Genomic DNA, 15,571 nt, shown 5'->3' on the forward strand with positions numbered 1-15,571 from the left:
TAGTAAAATGACCATAACTTGGTCCATAGAACTCCAAATGACATAAAATCAGTCCCACAATTTCAATAAGACATAGATCTACAATATTGGTAATTTGACCAAAACCCAAAAATTAAGGGAACTAGGTCAATTAAATTAATTAATTTAGCACACTAAATCTGGAATTAGCACATTAGACCATAAAATCTGAAAAATTCAAATAAGCATATCTCTCACCAGAAGTGTCCAATTTAAATGAGCCATACCAATATGGAAAGCTAAGAAAGAGACCTAAAACATTGTTTTAGATAACTTCCTCAAATTATAAATGTATAAGGTCAGAATTTAAGGTCAAAGCTAATGACCTAATTGAGGACCATGCCAATATAGGACCTTTGAGTCCAAGTTAACAATTTGTCTATAAAGAATTCTATAAGACTGGAAAAATGGTAAGCAAAATTTCGAGTTGTCCCTAAGACATAGGGCAGCAATACTTATGAAGAATTCTAGACCTCAATGTGATTACAAACAGTCCAAATAAATTAGTAAAGTCAGAACCGAAAATGCCTAAAAAAGAAACTAAAATTTAGATTTGACCTAGTTATGGTTAATTGACCATAACTTGAGCCATACAACTCCAAATGGAGTGATTCAAAAAGGAAATTAAAGAAGACACTATGAGAAACAATTTAATAAAGAGAAATCTATTAAATTTACACTGTAGCTTGGTCCAATAGACAGTAAACATTGGCCATGAAATCTGTAAAATGGCAATAAAATACAATAAGCTTTAAAATGAAATTGATAACATATACCATGTAACACCCCTGTTTGCATAGCCTGGTATATTTCACTGTTCTGGTGACCGAAGTAGGTCCGGACAATTAAGGGGATTGGAACCACACTTAAGACAACTAGATAAGCCATAAACACAAATAATTAGTAATTGTCAATTAGTTAAGTATAAATAAGAAAAACATAACATAAGAAGTTAAACGAGCCGAGAGTCACAGTGATGGGTGACCTTCTTGGGAGCGACTGCGAAGTCAATTTAAACTCAAATTTCGAACCGTAAAATGTGACGCCGCTATCCTTAGGACCATTACGAACACAGTGGATAACAGAAAATCATGAAAAAGAATTGTTAATCCAGTCAAATAATTAGGTCAGGGATCCGGAAGAAATATTGAATTATTTGCAAACCGGGTTGAATCGGCGAGGGGCAATTTGGTCAATTAACCCCGAGAGTTGACTCCTGACCTAACTGTCAAATAAAATCGGAGAAAAGAAAATTTCGGAGTCAGGAATTAAATTAAAGAACTAATAGAAAAATAATAAAAAAAAGAGAGAAAATAAAAAATGTGTAGGAAGATGACATCATGCATGACATCATGCATGATGCCATAAAGATTATAATTAATAAATTTAATTAATTTGATTTTTAAGTTTCCATAAGGATAAAAGTCATAAAAAAATGAAAAAAAAATAGGAAAAAGAAAAAGTTGAAAAAGTGAAAAAGGTTTATTACATCATGCATGACATCATGCATGATGCAATAAACTTAATAATTAAGAATTTAAAAATTATGGAATAATTATGTATTAAGTTAGCTAAAATTTATAAAAGAAAAGAAAAGAAAAAAATGGTCTTCCTCACCCATTTTTGCCGTCTCTCACCTCTCACCCTCTCCCTCTCAAAATCCTCCATTAAAGCTTGTGTGTAAGCTTTTAAAACCCCAAATTTTCCCATAAACTCCCCAAAAATTATGGATTACACCTTGTTCTTGTAACTTGGGAAGGAGAACTAAGGAAAGAAAAGTGAAGAAAGTGAAAGATTTGAAGATTGAAAATTCAAAGAAAGGTTAGTAAGGTAAACTTGAAATTTCTAGTTGAATTAATTGTGTTTATAGTTCAATTAACTTAGAATTATGCTTAAAATGAAAAGAAATTAATTATTGGAGGATTAAAACAAAATTCATCCAGCTAGGGTTTTGATGTGTGTGCATGAATTTGATGGACTTAAAGGTGTATGTGAGCTTGATTGAGTTGAAGAAGCATGTATATAGGCATTGAATTGGTTAAATGCAACAACTTAGTGAGTTAGGGTTTTGGACCTAGGGTTTGGGAGACAAAATTTGGAGAAATGGTGGAATGATGTCTTTGACCTAGTTTGAAGTGAGAAATGGTCATTTGTGACCAAATGAAGTGTGTTGGAATTGTTGGAGTTGAGGTTCAATTCGGATTCAATGTGGTCATGCTGCTGGCACTGGCAGCATGACCAAGGTCCCTTTGAGGGACCAAAAATGAAAATTTACAAGTCCAATTGGTATGAGACCAATTGAGAATGAAAATAGACACTAAATGACACAATTTTCATTCAGAAACCATGCTCAAAAAGTGACTAAAACCTAGTGAACAAATTGATTCAATTCGGAAAATCTCAGTCTGTCCTTGTATAAACTGACCAAATGAACAGTCTGTTCATTTGGTCATAACTTGAGCTAGGCAGGTCAAAATGACCTGAAATTTTACCAGTGGTTAGGTGAGATATAGAACTAAAATTTTTATAAAGAACATAAACCCAAATTATGCCATTAATCAAGTCATTTGGCCACCCAAATTTAGTGACCTAAAACTGTCAGAACCAAAAATTGCCCAGAATTCTGGGTTGAGTCTAATCCGGCAGCTATGGTTCAAATGGCTATAACTGGAGCTACAAAACTCCAAATGGAGTGAATTTAGTTAAGATAATAGGGAACATTTTCTATGAAGGAAGTTTTGCCAAATTCTAACAGTAAAGTGACCAATGGAACAGTGCAACTTAGGACACAAAAACTGAAAATTTGCAAATTTGCCTAAAAGACTTAGAATTTAAGTAAACAACCAAAACCAATAAATTTAGTGACCAAAATGTGGTATGTGGGTGAAGTTGGAGTTCCCATACCTATTAAGCCTTAGAAATTCAATAAATTGACTTGAATAGTACCATGAATAGTAACTCCAAAATGAAAATTTCCAAGCATGTTAGTTTAAGCATATTTGGGCTAGAATTAAGTATTTATGAATTAATTATTGGATTTACTGTGAAATAAGATATTGAAACACTATAAATGTTGTGTTTCAGTTGAAAAAGACCCAGAAGGCCTAGAGGCGATTAAGTCCAGGTTTGTGCACAATAACTTTAAATTATTGTTTTCCCACTGAAAACTTGATTTATATGCATTGTGTTAATTATGGGTTTTGAGAACTATGGTGTTGCCACTTGTTAATGGAAATTTGATTTTGAAAATTGATTGTGTTTGTGCACAAAAATTTTCAATTATAGTTTTCATAATGGAAATTGATTTGTTATACATTATGAATTTCGAGAATGTTGTGTTGCCTATTCTACAATGGAAATTTGGAATGAAAATTATTTGTTAATTTGTATGAAATATTTAAACAATATGGTTTTGAATTTAGTTATGGCTTTGAAAATATTATTTGAAAAATAGTGTGTTGCCTACTTTGTAAATGAAAAGTTTAGAGTGAAATATGATTTGTGAATTGTATAAAATATTTGAATAACTTGATTTAAATTGTTTTTTATTCATACTTGGCATGGCAATATTAATATGTTCCTTCTCCACTTGTGGGGTGAGTTTGATATTTGATCACTTTTCTCCTTCTCTGGCTTTCCAATCCAAGGGGTGAGTGTGGATGAGTACTCATTCGCTAGCTAGCCACCTCCCTCATTGATTTCGATTAGTGGGGGTGTTTGCCTTGTCGTGATGTACACACGGCATGTTCAGAAATTTTGTATCATGGCCTAAGTTGTGTTATTGTTTGGCAACACTATGTTTATTAAATTGTTTGATCAAGTTGTGTTGTATTAAGCTTTGAAAATTATGACTTGGTATAAATGTGATTTGAGAAAAAAAAATTGTGAAATGCGATTATGAGATTTTTGAATGATGATTTGTTCATAAATGTTTTATATTATGTATTTTATGCTTTATTGTGCACCACTGAGTATTTATATACTCAGCAATAGCTTTAACTTGCTGTCGTAGATAAGGAAAAGGGCATAGCAGCAGAGCGAGCTGCTACACTCAGAGAAGAGTATAATTGAAGAATTTTTGTACGGGTATTTGTCTATACCCTAGTAGTTTAGTTTGATGTAAATATGATAGTATGCATATGTATATTTGTAATTTGAGCAGTTGTACAAATAAAATTGTAATAATATTATTTTTGAGATTTTGCATCTGTAAATCAACTTATGAATGTAAAATTAAATATTTAATATGTAATGTGCATGAGTTATGAAATGTTTTGAGATATTAATTTTTGATTTGAAATTTGGATTTTGAGTTGAAGTGTTGCCATTGTTGTTGATTTGAAGTTTGGTGGTTGCAAATGAAGTTGTGATTGAGAAATATATTGGGAGTGTTTTTATTTTCAGGTTTTGAAGAATTGTTTTCTCAAAATATAGACGGCACTCTGCCGAAATTTTTGTAAAAATTGCAGAGATTTTAAATATCCAAAAATTTGATTTATGTTTGGACTCTAAATGAAGGTTTTTAAAATTTGAAAAAAAATTTTACCCACTGATTCCAAAATGAACGAAAATTGTTTTAAAAATCCCTTGTAGTATATTTAATGGGTTATCGGTAGGTGACGTACGGTAATTTATTAGGTGTACTACGGGAATATGTTACATCTTACGAGGAGTAGGGTGTGACATACCAACACTTAGAGACTATAAATGTGACAAATTGGGAACATTAAAATTAATTCACCTAGTGTGTATTAATAGTCAATATTATAGGTTAACTAATGAAATGAATTGAAGGGAATAGTACCAAGAAAATTTAGATATTGGATTTTATTGTAAGAAACAATTTAACTGAGTACTGAAACACTTTAAATTGTGTGTTTCAGTTGAAAAGATATTGAAAAGCATAAGGAACATTGAGTCAAGGCTTAGAGGTGACTCAAATCAGGTCTGTGCACAATACTTTTTATATTCACTGCTTTTACTAGAAAATTTATTTAGAGAAATGAGTTATGAATAATTTTTTATTGTTTAGGCTTTGGAAATTTTATTTGGAAATTATTGTATTGCCTACTTTGTAAATGGAAATTTTGAGATAAAATGCAATTTGCGATTTGTATGAAAAATTTAAATCTTGTGATTTGGAATTGTTTTGATTCACACTTGGCATGACAATATTACTATGTTTCTCCTCCATTTATGGGGTGAGTATGACTATATTCCTCCCTCTTTGACTTGTCAGTCTGAGGTGAGTATGGATAAGTACTCATTATCTAGCTAGTCACCTCCCTCATTGATTTCGATTAGTGGGGTGAGTATGCCTTGTCGTGGTGTACAACACGACATGTTCAAAAAATTTTGTGTCATGACCTAAGTTATGTTATTGATTGACAACACTGTGTTATTAAATTGTTTGATCAAATTTGTGTTATATGAGCTTTGAAAATTGTAACATAAAATTGTGAATTATTTGAATTGTAAATTATTAATAAATGTTTTATATACTGCATTTTAAATTGTTATTGTACGCCACTGAGTAAATTTTACTCAGCGATAGCTTTTTCATTGCTATCGCAGGTAGACAGACAGATATAGCAGCAGAGTAGGCTGCTTGTGCTACACTTTTGGGATTTTGCCGGGTATATTGAATATACCGCCTCCTTATAATTTTTGTTGTAATGTATGTGATCTGTATGTATATATTGTACTTGGTCTTAAGAAGTTGTAAAATAAAGTTGTAAATTATTTTGACCTGTTAAAATGTTGTATTACAATTCTCTTATTTAAACTTTTGAAATACTCATTTATTTTGCACTTTATCTTTGGAATTGCTGAAAATGATATTAGATTGAGTTTGAATTATGTTGAGGACACTGATTTGAGTTGAGCCATATTGGAGTTTGGGATTGAACAAATATATTGGAAGTGCTTTTCATAGGTTTTTGAAGAACTGTTTTGCTCTAAATATAGATGGCACTCTGCCGAAATTTTTACAGAAATTATTGGTACTTCAGATTTGCTATTTGATTTCACTTCAATTAAATTTTTTTTTTTAACACTTGTCAAAAGTGCTCACCACTGTAAAAAGAAATAAGGTTTAAAATCCCTTGTAGTGTATTTAATGGGTTATCAGTATACGAAGTTTGGTAATTCATTAGGTATACTACGGGATCATGTTATGCCTTATGGAGGGGTAAGGTGTGACATTTTGTCAATCCGAGAATATCTCCTATGAATCTACCTTTATCCTTATTTTGACAATGTTTCTGTTCAGTATGCGTTATGCTTGGTTTGATGTTGTTCTTTTGCTATTGCTCAGTTTAGGTTTGGGCTGGGCTATTTTTCACTTGGCTTGAGACTTGGTGGTATACTCGGTCTGTGGCAAGCTTTGACCTATTGATTGCCACATCAGATGTCTTGTTTCTCGGGTGTTGATGTTTTAACTGCTAGGTTGGTTATTTTGTCCGAGTAGTTTCATTAGTCCCCCTGATACATTTAAGCCATGGTTAGAGGTAGGATCTTTTGTACAATAATTCGTCCAGTATCTTGTACCTTCTAATTTTTGCACTATCTTTTTGGTTTCAAGTTGAATCTTTTGGAAGTGTATCCTAATGAAGATAGTAGAAAATAGGTGTCATCCTTGTTTCACCAATGTTGATTTGTAGTGCTTATTGTTTATCCATAGTTGGCATTGCTATTTCTTCTAGAGGGATGGGTTGGGAGAAATGTTGTTCACCTACTACTGCTCCTTTTGCTAGAGTATCTGCTTCCTGATTTTCTTCCCTCAGTATTTGGAGAATGTTTACATCTCTACTGTCTGCTTAGATTTGGGCTAACATACTTTGGATCTATAGCTTGTATCTTCCCAAGTTATGATCTTTTACTTGGTAGTTTCCCTATTGACTTTTTAGGCTCTTACCTCATTGATGATTCATAATACCATGAAGATGGCTTTTTATTTGGTTACATTATTTGTTGCTTGGAATGTTAGCTTTATTGCATATTCTAACTTTACTTTGTGTGGTCCCTTTAGTACTATACCTATTCCTATACTAGAAGAACTTGATGCTCCATCTTTCCATATGTTCCACTATTCCTTTGATTTTTTTTCTCATTCAGGAATTGGAGTTAGCTCGGCCATAAAATCTATGAGTACTTATGCTTTCAGTATGTCCTTGGCACGTATCTGATGTCATACGCTCTAAGGATGATAGACCATGTTACTAAACGTCCGGACATCTCTGGTTTGTGTAAGTTCTTCTGTAGTGGGTAATTGTTTGGACTTTGATGGTGTGCACTTCGAAGTAAGGCTTCAATTTAGTTACCATTAATAAGATGCGTAGGTGAGCTTTTCAAGATTAGGTAATTCAATTAAGATTATTTCAGTATTTAACTAGTGTAGTGTATTGGCCTTTGCTCACCTTTTTCTTCTCTCACGAGAATTGAGCTAATGGTCTCCTTAGTTACCTCACCCAATTTTGGCCATTCAAGTAATGGAAGGGATGATAAAAGTTATTTTAAATGATAAAAGGTTACCTGGAATTCATCTATGCATTTGAAGTTATTTCTTACTCTTAAAGCTTGAAAAAATGGCAGACATTTCTAGCTGAGTAACTCATGAATCTGTTGAGAGCAGTAATTCGTCTGTTCAGTCGCTGTACTTCCTTTATGTTACTTAGAGGCTACATATCAATGATTGCTTAGATTTTTTCAGGATTCACCTTTATCCCTCATTCAGATATCATGAAACTGAGGTACTTGCCTACTTTTACTTCGAATGTACATTTGTTTAGGTTTAGCTTCATTCCTGCTTTGTCTAATACATCAAATGTCTCGGCTATGTCTCTAGCATGATCCTCCATTCTTCTTGATTTTATAATAATCTCATCAACATATACTTCGACTATTTGGCTTTTTTGTTCTTTAAACATTTGGTCCACCTTTGGTATGTTACCCCGGTATTTTTCAGACCGAATAACATTGCTCTGTAGAGAATACTCGTGAATCTATCATAAAGGTAGTATTCTCGTTACCTTTTGGAACCATCCTTATTTGGTGGTATCTTGATATAGCATCGATTAACGACACTACTACATGCCTGGCTATTGCATTTACCAACTTGTAGATGTTCGACAGTGGGTAGTGATCCTTCAGACACACTTTATTGAGGTCTGTGTAGAAACACACATTCACCATTTTTCACTTGCCCTTTTGACTAAGACAACGTTGGCTACCCAGGTTAGGTATTTAACTTCTCATATTAGACTTGGATCAAATGATTTTTTAACTTCATTTTCAATTACCTGTTGATATTCTAGTGTGAAGTGTCTTTTCTTTTGTTAGACAAGTTTTACTTCGGGGTTGACATTCAACTTGTGAGTAATTATTGCTTAATCTATTCCCTTTATATTCTTTGCCTTCTAAGCAAATGTGGTAATTCTGTTTTTTTAATGTTTGGATGACTGCTTCTCTGTTTGACCCACTAAGTGTAGTTTTGAGGTGAACTTTCTTCCCTTCTTCTAATTCCTTCTCTGCTATTGAGTGGACCAGTTCAGGTTAGATTTAACTTTTTGATTTCTCTAGTAGCTCAATTGGTAGGGTGACTTTCGTAACTACTTTTGTTGATTTCTTGTAACATTATTGTGCTGATTTTTGGCTCCCTCGAAATACTACTGTTCTTCCAAGAGTAGGCAACTTCATACATAGCCATTGCATGCTAATTACTATGCCATTATCATTTAAGATCGGTCGGCCGAGGATAATGTTATATGATAAGGGAATATTGTCACACCCTACCTCTCTGTAAGGCATAACATGATCCCGTAGTATACCTAATGAATTACCAACTCCGTCTACTGATAACCCATTAAATACACTACAAGGGATTTTAAAAACTTTTCTTACTTCTTTTACTGTGGTGAGCACTATTTACAGGTATTAAAAACTTTTGTGAACTGAAGTGAAATAGCTAACTCCTTTGGATTATTTCGAATTTCTGTAAAAATTTTGGCAGAGTGCCATCTGTATTTTGGACAAAACAGTTCTTCAGAAAACCTATAAAAAGCACACTTCAATATATTTCCAAATCTCAACTCCAACATACTTCTCAACACAACATTTTTCTCAATTCAAATCCATAGAAATTTTTCAAAGTCTGAGATAAGGAAATATGATACAATTTTTACAAGTCAAATAACTCATAATTAATTTACAACTTCAAGGTACAATTTGAATTTACAACTGCTCAAAACCAAAACAAAATATACATACAGTGAATATACATTACAGTACAAAATGCCAACTGTGATATACTCACTATACCAAAAATCTCTCATTGCGGTACTAGCGACCTAGTGCTGTCTGCTCACCGCGATAAAGAATAAAGCTATCAGAGACAATGTCTCAGTGGTGCACAACATTAACCAAATACAACTTTAAATCACAATTCATAAACCATATAAATAGTGGATACGTAAAACCATAGTTAAATTCAAGACAATGAATGTCATAAGGAATTTAAACTCCAATTCACAAATTATCAAAATTCATAATAACACAATTTAGTCAAATAGTTTAAGAATACCGTATTGCCAATTCATACACAATTTGATCAAATTACTGAATAACACAGTGTTGCCGATCAATATCACAATTTGATCAAATTACTGAATAATATTGTTTTGCAAATCAATAACACAATTCGATCAAATAACTGAATAATATCGTTTTGCAAATCAATCACACACTTCGATCAAATAACTCAATAATATCATGGAGCAAATCAATAACACAATTCGATCAAATAACTGAAGAATACCGTGTTGCCAATCAATATCACAATTCGATCAAATAACTGCAGAATACAGTGTTGCCAATCAATATCACAATTTAAGCCATGACACAATTTTTTTCGTACATGCCGTGTTGTACACCACGACAAGACATACTCACCCCAATAATCAAAATCAATGAGGGAGGAAGCTAGCTGAATAATGAGTACTCATCCACACTCACCTCAGACTGATAAGTCAAAGAGGGAGGAACATAATCATACTCACCCCAGACTGATAAGTCAAAGAGGGAGGAATAATCACACTCACCCCATTAATGGAGGAGGAACATAGTATCAGTGTCATGCCAATTGTGAGTCAAAACAATTCCAAACATTTTATTCAAATGATCCGTAAGAATCCAATAAATTTCCAAAGTTATAATTTCATTCACAAAATGGCAACACAATTCTTAATTCACTTCAATTTCCACAAAAACCATTTACAGTGCTTTTCAATCAATAAGTATCCATCAATATCATTCAAATAATTTTTCACAGTTTCAAACCATTCACAATGTTTTTCAATCAATAAGTGTCCATCAAACACATTTCCACAATTTAAAACAATAATATACAAATAGTCAATATTTATTTCAATTGAAAAATTCAAGAGAAATAGTTGTTGTGCACAAACCTCTGATGACTGTCTTCCTCGTCTGGACTCAGTGTTTCCTTCCCTTTCCCTGAGTCTTTAGTAACTGAGAAACACAATTTGAAGTGTTTCAGTACTAATTTATATTGTCTCTATCGATAATGTTTGGTAATTAATTCACTGAAAGCTATTATTTGCTTAATCACCCAATATATCGACCCTCGATGTGTTCTAGGTAAATTAGGTTTTAGTGTCATTAATATGTCACATTTGATAGGGTTTTAAGGTTGGTACGTTTTACCAAACTCGTTTCCTTGTTTAGTGCATTTTAATGCAACTTGCTGGATTCCGGGATACTAGTTTGACCTATCCGGACGGCCTAGTTCCCTCGGTTTTCGGGTTTTGGTCAAAACTACAAACTTGTAGATCTATGTCTTATGGACCGCGGTGCAAAATTTTAGGTCGTTCCGAGTTAAGTAGACCAAGTTATGGTCATTATAGTATTGCTGGTCAAATGGCATCAAATTAGGTCATTTTTAGGTCAATTTGGTCAACTTTGGTTCGGCCAGTTTTTGGACCCGAACTTGTGCAAGCTTTTTGACTTGCTTATGGTCATTTCTGGGCTTTGGTGTCTTCATAAGACTTGTAGGTATGGGTCTTAACTATTCATGGTTAAAATTTCAGGTCAATTGGACCTGTTTTGAGTGAGTTATGGCCTAAACACTCACTGCTGCCCAATTGGTCATTTTTCAGGTCCTAATTGCACCTAATCCGAATTGGTCATTTTCTTAGGTCACCTTGCAAGCAGAATTTTGGTATGTTTTCTCAATGAAAGTTGGCACATTTTGTGCCTAGTTTCACCTCCAATTGGTCTCATACCAATTAAGGTTACACATTTAAACTTATTGGTCTATTTGCACACTGCCCTCTATATGCCTTTCAAACCCCAATTCAAACACACATTTAACTTGCTCTACTTTAAATCCCCATACCTAATTCTGATTTTATACCATTCCATATTCATTTATCACTTCTTACTATGGTCAATTTGGACAGAATACAAATATTCTCAATACATCAAATACAACCCTAAACCACAAAGTCCAAATTTAGCAATATATGTACATAAATACACCTAATCATTACATATAATTTCCACTACTAATTTACATACACATTCATCAATTCTTCTATGTCAACATTCTGCCAACAACTCCATGAATATATACATTTATTCAAGTGTCCCCAAGCTGCCGAAAATTGTCCTTCAACACCAAGTGTCCTACAATTCATTAAATCCCATTCCAAGTGCAAAAATCACCTTATACATGTGAAGTAATTCACTAGGTTATTAAATCATCATGATCAACATCATTTCTCATCAATATATGCACAATTATTTCATCAAATACATGACTCCATGGCTGTCCAAAATGAACACAACAATAACTCTTCAAACTCAAAAATTTTCTTCACAAATCCAACACCCATAACATGCACACAAAACTTAACAAAGCTATCTTCAAAAATACTAACTTACCTTATGGTTGAAACTTGCCAAACCTTGATTAAACTTCTTAAAATTGGTATCAAGTTCTTCCTTATGATGTGTAGACAATTTTTAATGAAGAAATCTAAGTGATTGGAGGTGGAATGAAGGGGTGGATCAAGCTTGAATGAAAATGGCCATGGTGGTTTCTTCACTTCTTCAATTCGGCAATGTTGAGGAACCTTGGAGAAGATGAAGTTTGATGGAAGCAATCTGCCCACTTAGCATATATTTTAATCCCATAGTGCCCCACTTACTTAAGAAAAATGATTTAATAAGATTTAAGTGCTAATTACACAATTTTCACTCCACTTTTGGCTATTTACATTAGGTACCACTAAACTAATTTTTCATTTTATTTTCTAAGTGTAATGTTATTTATTTTTAATGGACATTTAGGTCAAAAGACACTTCGGGATGTCAAATGACCATAATGCCCCTGTTCGGGTTGCATTCCCGATTTTTCGGTAATACCGGGTTTTGTCCGTTTTTCGATTTCTCACTTTTCTTTGTACTAATTATTTAATTTTTCTTTGATTTTTCTAATGATATTTATACTTCAATAAGGTTCTATTTAAGTTCTAAAAATGTTTTCCAGGGTTCCCCGCAGTCCAGGGCTAGTCAACGGTCCACGCCGTGACTTCCCGGTGCGGTCACCCATCGCTAGGGTTATCGGCTCGCTTAACTTGGTTACATTTCTTTGCTATCATTTTTCCTTTGTTTTTCTTGTACTTTCTTTTCTTGTATTTCATTATTTTATGTCTCCTCACTCATATCGAAGTACGGTTCTAGGCATCCTAGCTGTCCGGACAGCACTGGTCACCGGAACAGTAGAACGCACTACCGAACTTAGGGGTGTTACAATTCTCCCCCTCTTAAATAAATTTCGTCCACGAAATTTTACCCAGTAGCTATCTTACAATAGTCATACGTTTATTTTCTCCTTTCTATATGATCGTATAATCTTCTTTTTCTCAAATTTGTATAAGTCTTTTAACAATCTAATACAATATTTAAATTTGTTTGTATAACACCAATATCCTCTTACTATTGTGTTTTCTAATATTTCGGTTCACATTCCTTCTTGAATGACTCTTGAGGTCATGTTAGAATCATTTATCTAGTCATTGTTTAGAATCATTTATCTAGTCATTGGTCCTCTGACCATTCTAGTCTATAGTCTTCCTCACATTCGTAACATTTCTTTGTTATATCTGAACCAACTGTTCGAATTTTTTTTTTTTTTACTTCCATAACTCTTTTTATCTGTCAATACTCTATAACTTACTTCCTTTTGTACTAAACTATAACCTTTTGATTTTCTAACTTTTGGAGTTTTAGATCCCTAAGTAGGATTTTCAACTTAGTTCCAACAATAAAATTCTGTCCTGGCATAACTATACCAAAACAGATGCCGTTGGCAACTATTCTCATCTAGGTGTACTATCGGGTAGTACGTAGCTCTACACAATAATCTCAAGTCAGTACTGTAATCTGCAGCTTATAGTATAAATATCAAGAACATTGCATAGTTACTACGATACATCCCAATAGATCAAATTTTTTGATATTTTATCCTTTTTGAATTCACTGATATTCGAATCTTATTCTGATTACAATATCCATTAGCAATTTCTAATAGTAACCTCCTTGCCCTTATCAAGAGCAATTCCATTACTGCATCTTACTTTTACGTCCTCTTGCCTTACATTAAGTAGGCTCACTAATTAGCTTTATAATTTATGATGTGTTAGAAAATACTTTTCACCGATAAACTCTTTCAAAACTAATTTCACTTATTATTACTATCCTTATCTTAAAGGACTAATCACTAATACATCAAAATTTATTCCCCTGTAAAGGAATAACAATAGAATATATAGTTCTAACACTAACATAAAAGTATGCAAACTCCAGGTCAAACAATACATATATATATCTTAGTTGCTAATTGAGAAAGTACCAGCAACAATGTCAAAAGTCTCTGCGTCTTCTCTCTGCCGTATAGCGTATACTCAAGTTTAAGCATCACCCTGTTCTGGCTGATTTACAGTACTCTGACTTCTAGGTGTACTACCCCTACCTTTACCTCTACCTCTACTAACTAATGGTGAACTATTTGGGGTAGAAACTTGGGTTGATCCCTTTGGTGTAGTAAATGATCCAGAACGACCTGGATTTACACAATCCCTAGCAAAATGGCTAGTCTCTCCATAGTTAAAACATGCTCCTACGGCTCTATAGCATACCCCACTATGTGGTTTACCACAAGTTTCACAAAGTCGATCTGACAACGCATTCCTGGGTTTCTGTTGAGTTTGCTGATCCGATCAAGGTGGTTTCTGTCCAAAAGATCTATCTCTACTGGACTTCTTACTATCTCTGTCGTATCCCCCAAAGTTTTTCCTCTTTCCAGTAGGACCACTAGAACTCGTCACGACTTTCCCTCTTTTTCTGTCTTCTCTGATTTCTTTTTCTCAAGAGCCGCTTCAGATTCAATTCTTTCTAATTCTAGTGCTTGAGAAATAAGTTTAGAGAAGTTGTTATGTTTGAATCCGACCACTTGTAATCTGATACTAGGCTTCAAGCCGGTTTCAAACCTCTTACATCTCTCCCTACTGGTAGAAAGTAGACTTACTGCATAATGGCTCAAAGTGAAAATTCCCATTCATATTCAGCCACTGATCTGCTCCCCTGTTTCAGACTTAGGAACTCTTGCAGCTTCTGGTCTACAAATGCATCAGGGACATATTTCTGCCAGAATTCCCTCAGGAAGACATTCCATGTTAGCACTGCCGGTTCTACCAGACTGTGGGGAATGGTTTTCCACCACCATAAGCATCCCCTGTAGCAAAGATACGAGTATTCAAATCTAAGCTCCTGCAAGGCGCTTTCTTGAATACCCTATCCATCCTTTCTAACCACTGCTCGCCTCTAGAGGATCTATCGTCCCCTTGAACTCAGAGCCCCATATTTCATCAATTTGTCATATTGTCTAGCGTAAGATCGTGGTTGTACCACCGTGTCTCAGACGGGACTTGAGTAGGCACATTACGCCATTTGTTGGAACATTGCAGCGTCACGAGCGAATCGAGCTGGAATCGCGGTATGCTGGGGGTATCACTGAACCACTAACATTATGTAGGCCTGGGGCATCCCCTTGCGCCTCAGCCTCAATAGATTGATCGACTGAACGATCACCCTCTTCCATAGTCAATGCGAGGATTTTAGATCTCCTGAACAATAATACAAGGAGATTTCCTCCTGTTAGTGCATATTTATAATGTAATGTACTGTATGTATCAAAAAATGATATTGAGCAGTTGTACTGTGAAGAAAGAATATTCAAATAACATGTGAAAACAAAATTTAAAAACTTTGCTCTGATACCACTAAAACATGTCACACCCTACCCCTCTGTAAGGCATAACATGATCCCGTAGTATACCTAATGAATTACCAACTCCGTCTACTGATAACCCATTAAATACACTACAAGGGATTTTAAAAACTTTTCTTACTTCTTTTACTGTGGTGAGCACTATTTACAGGTATTAAAAACTTTTGTGAACTGAAGTGAAAT

The sequence above is a fragment of the Hevea brasiliensis genome, chromosome 18 (assembly GCF_030052815.1).
Source record: "Hevea brasiliensis isolate MT/VB/25A 57/8 chromosome 18, ASM3005281v1, whole genome shotgun sequence".
Lineage (NCBI taxonomy): Eukaryota > Viridiplantae > Streptophyta > Magnoliopsida > Malpighiales > Euphorbiaceae > Hevea > Hevea brasiliensis.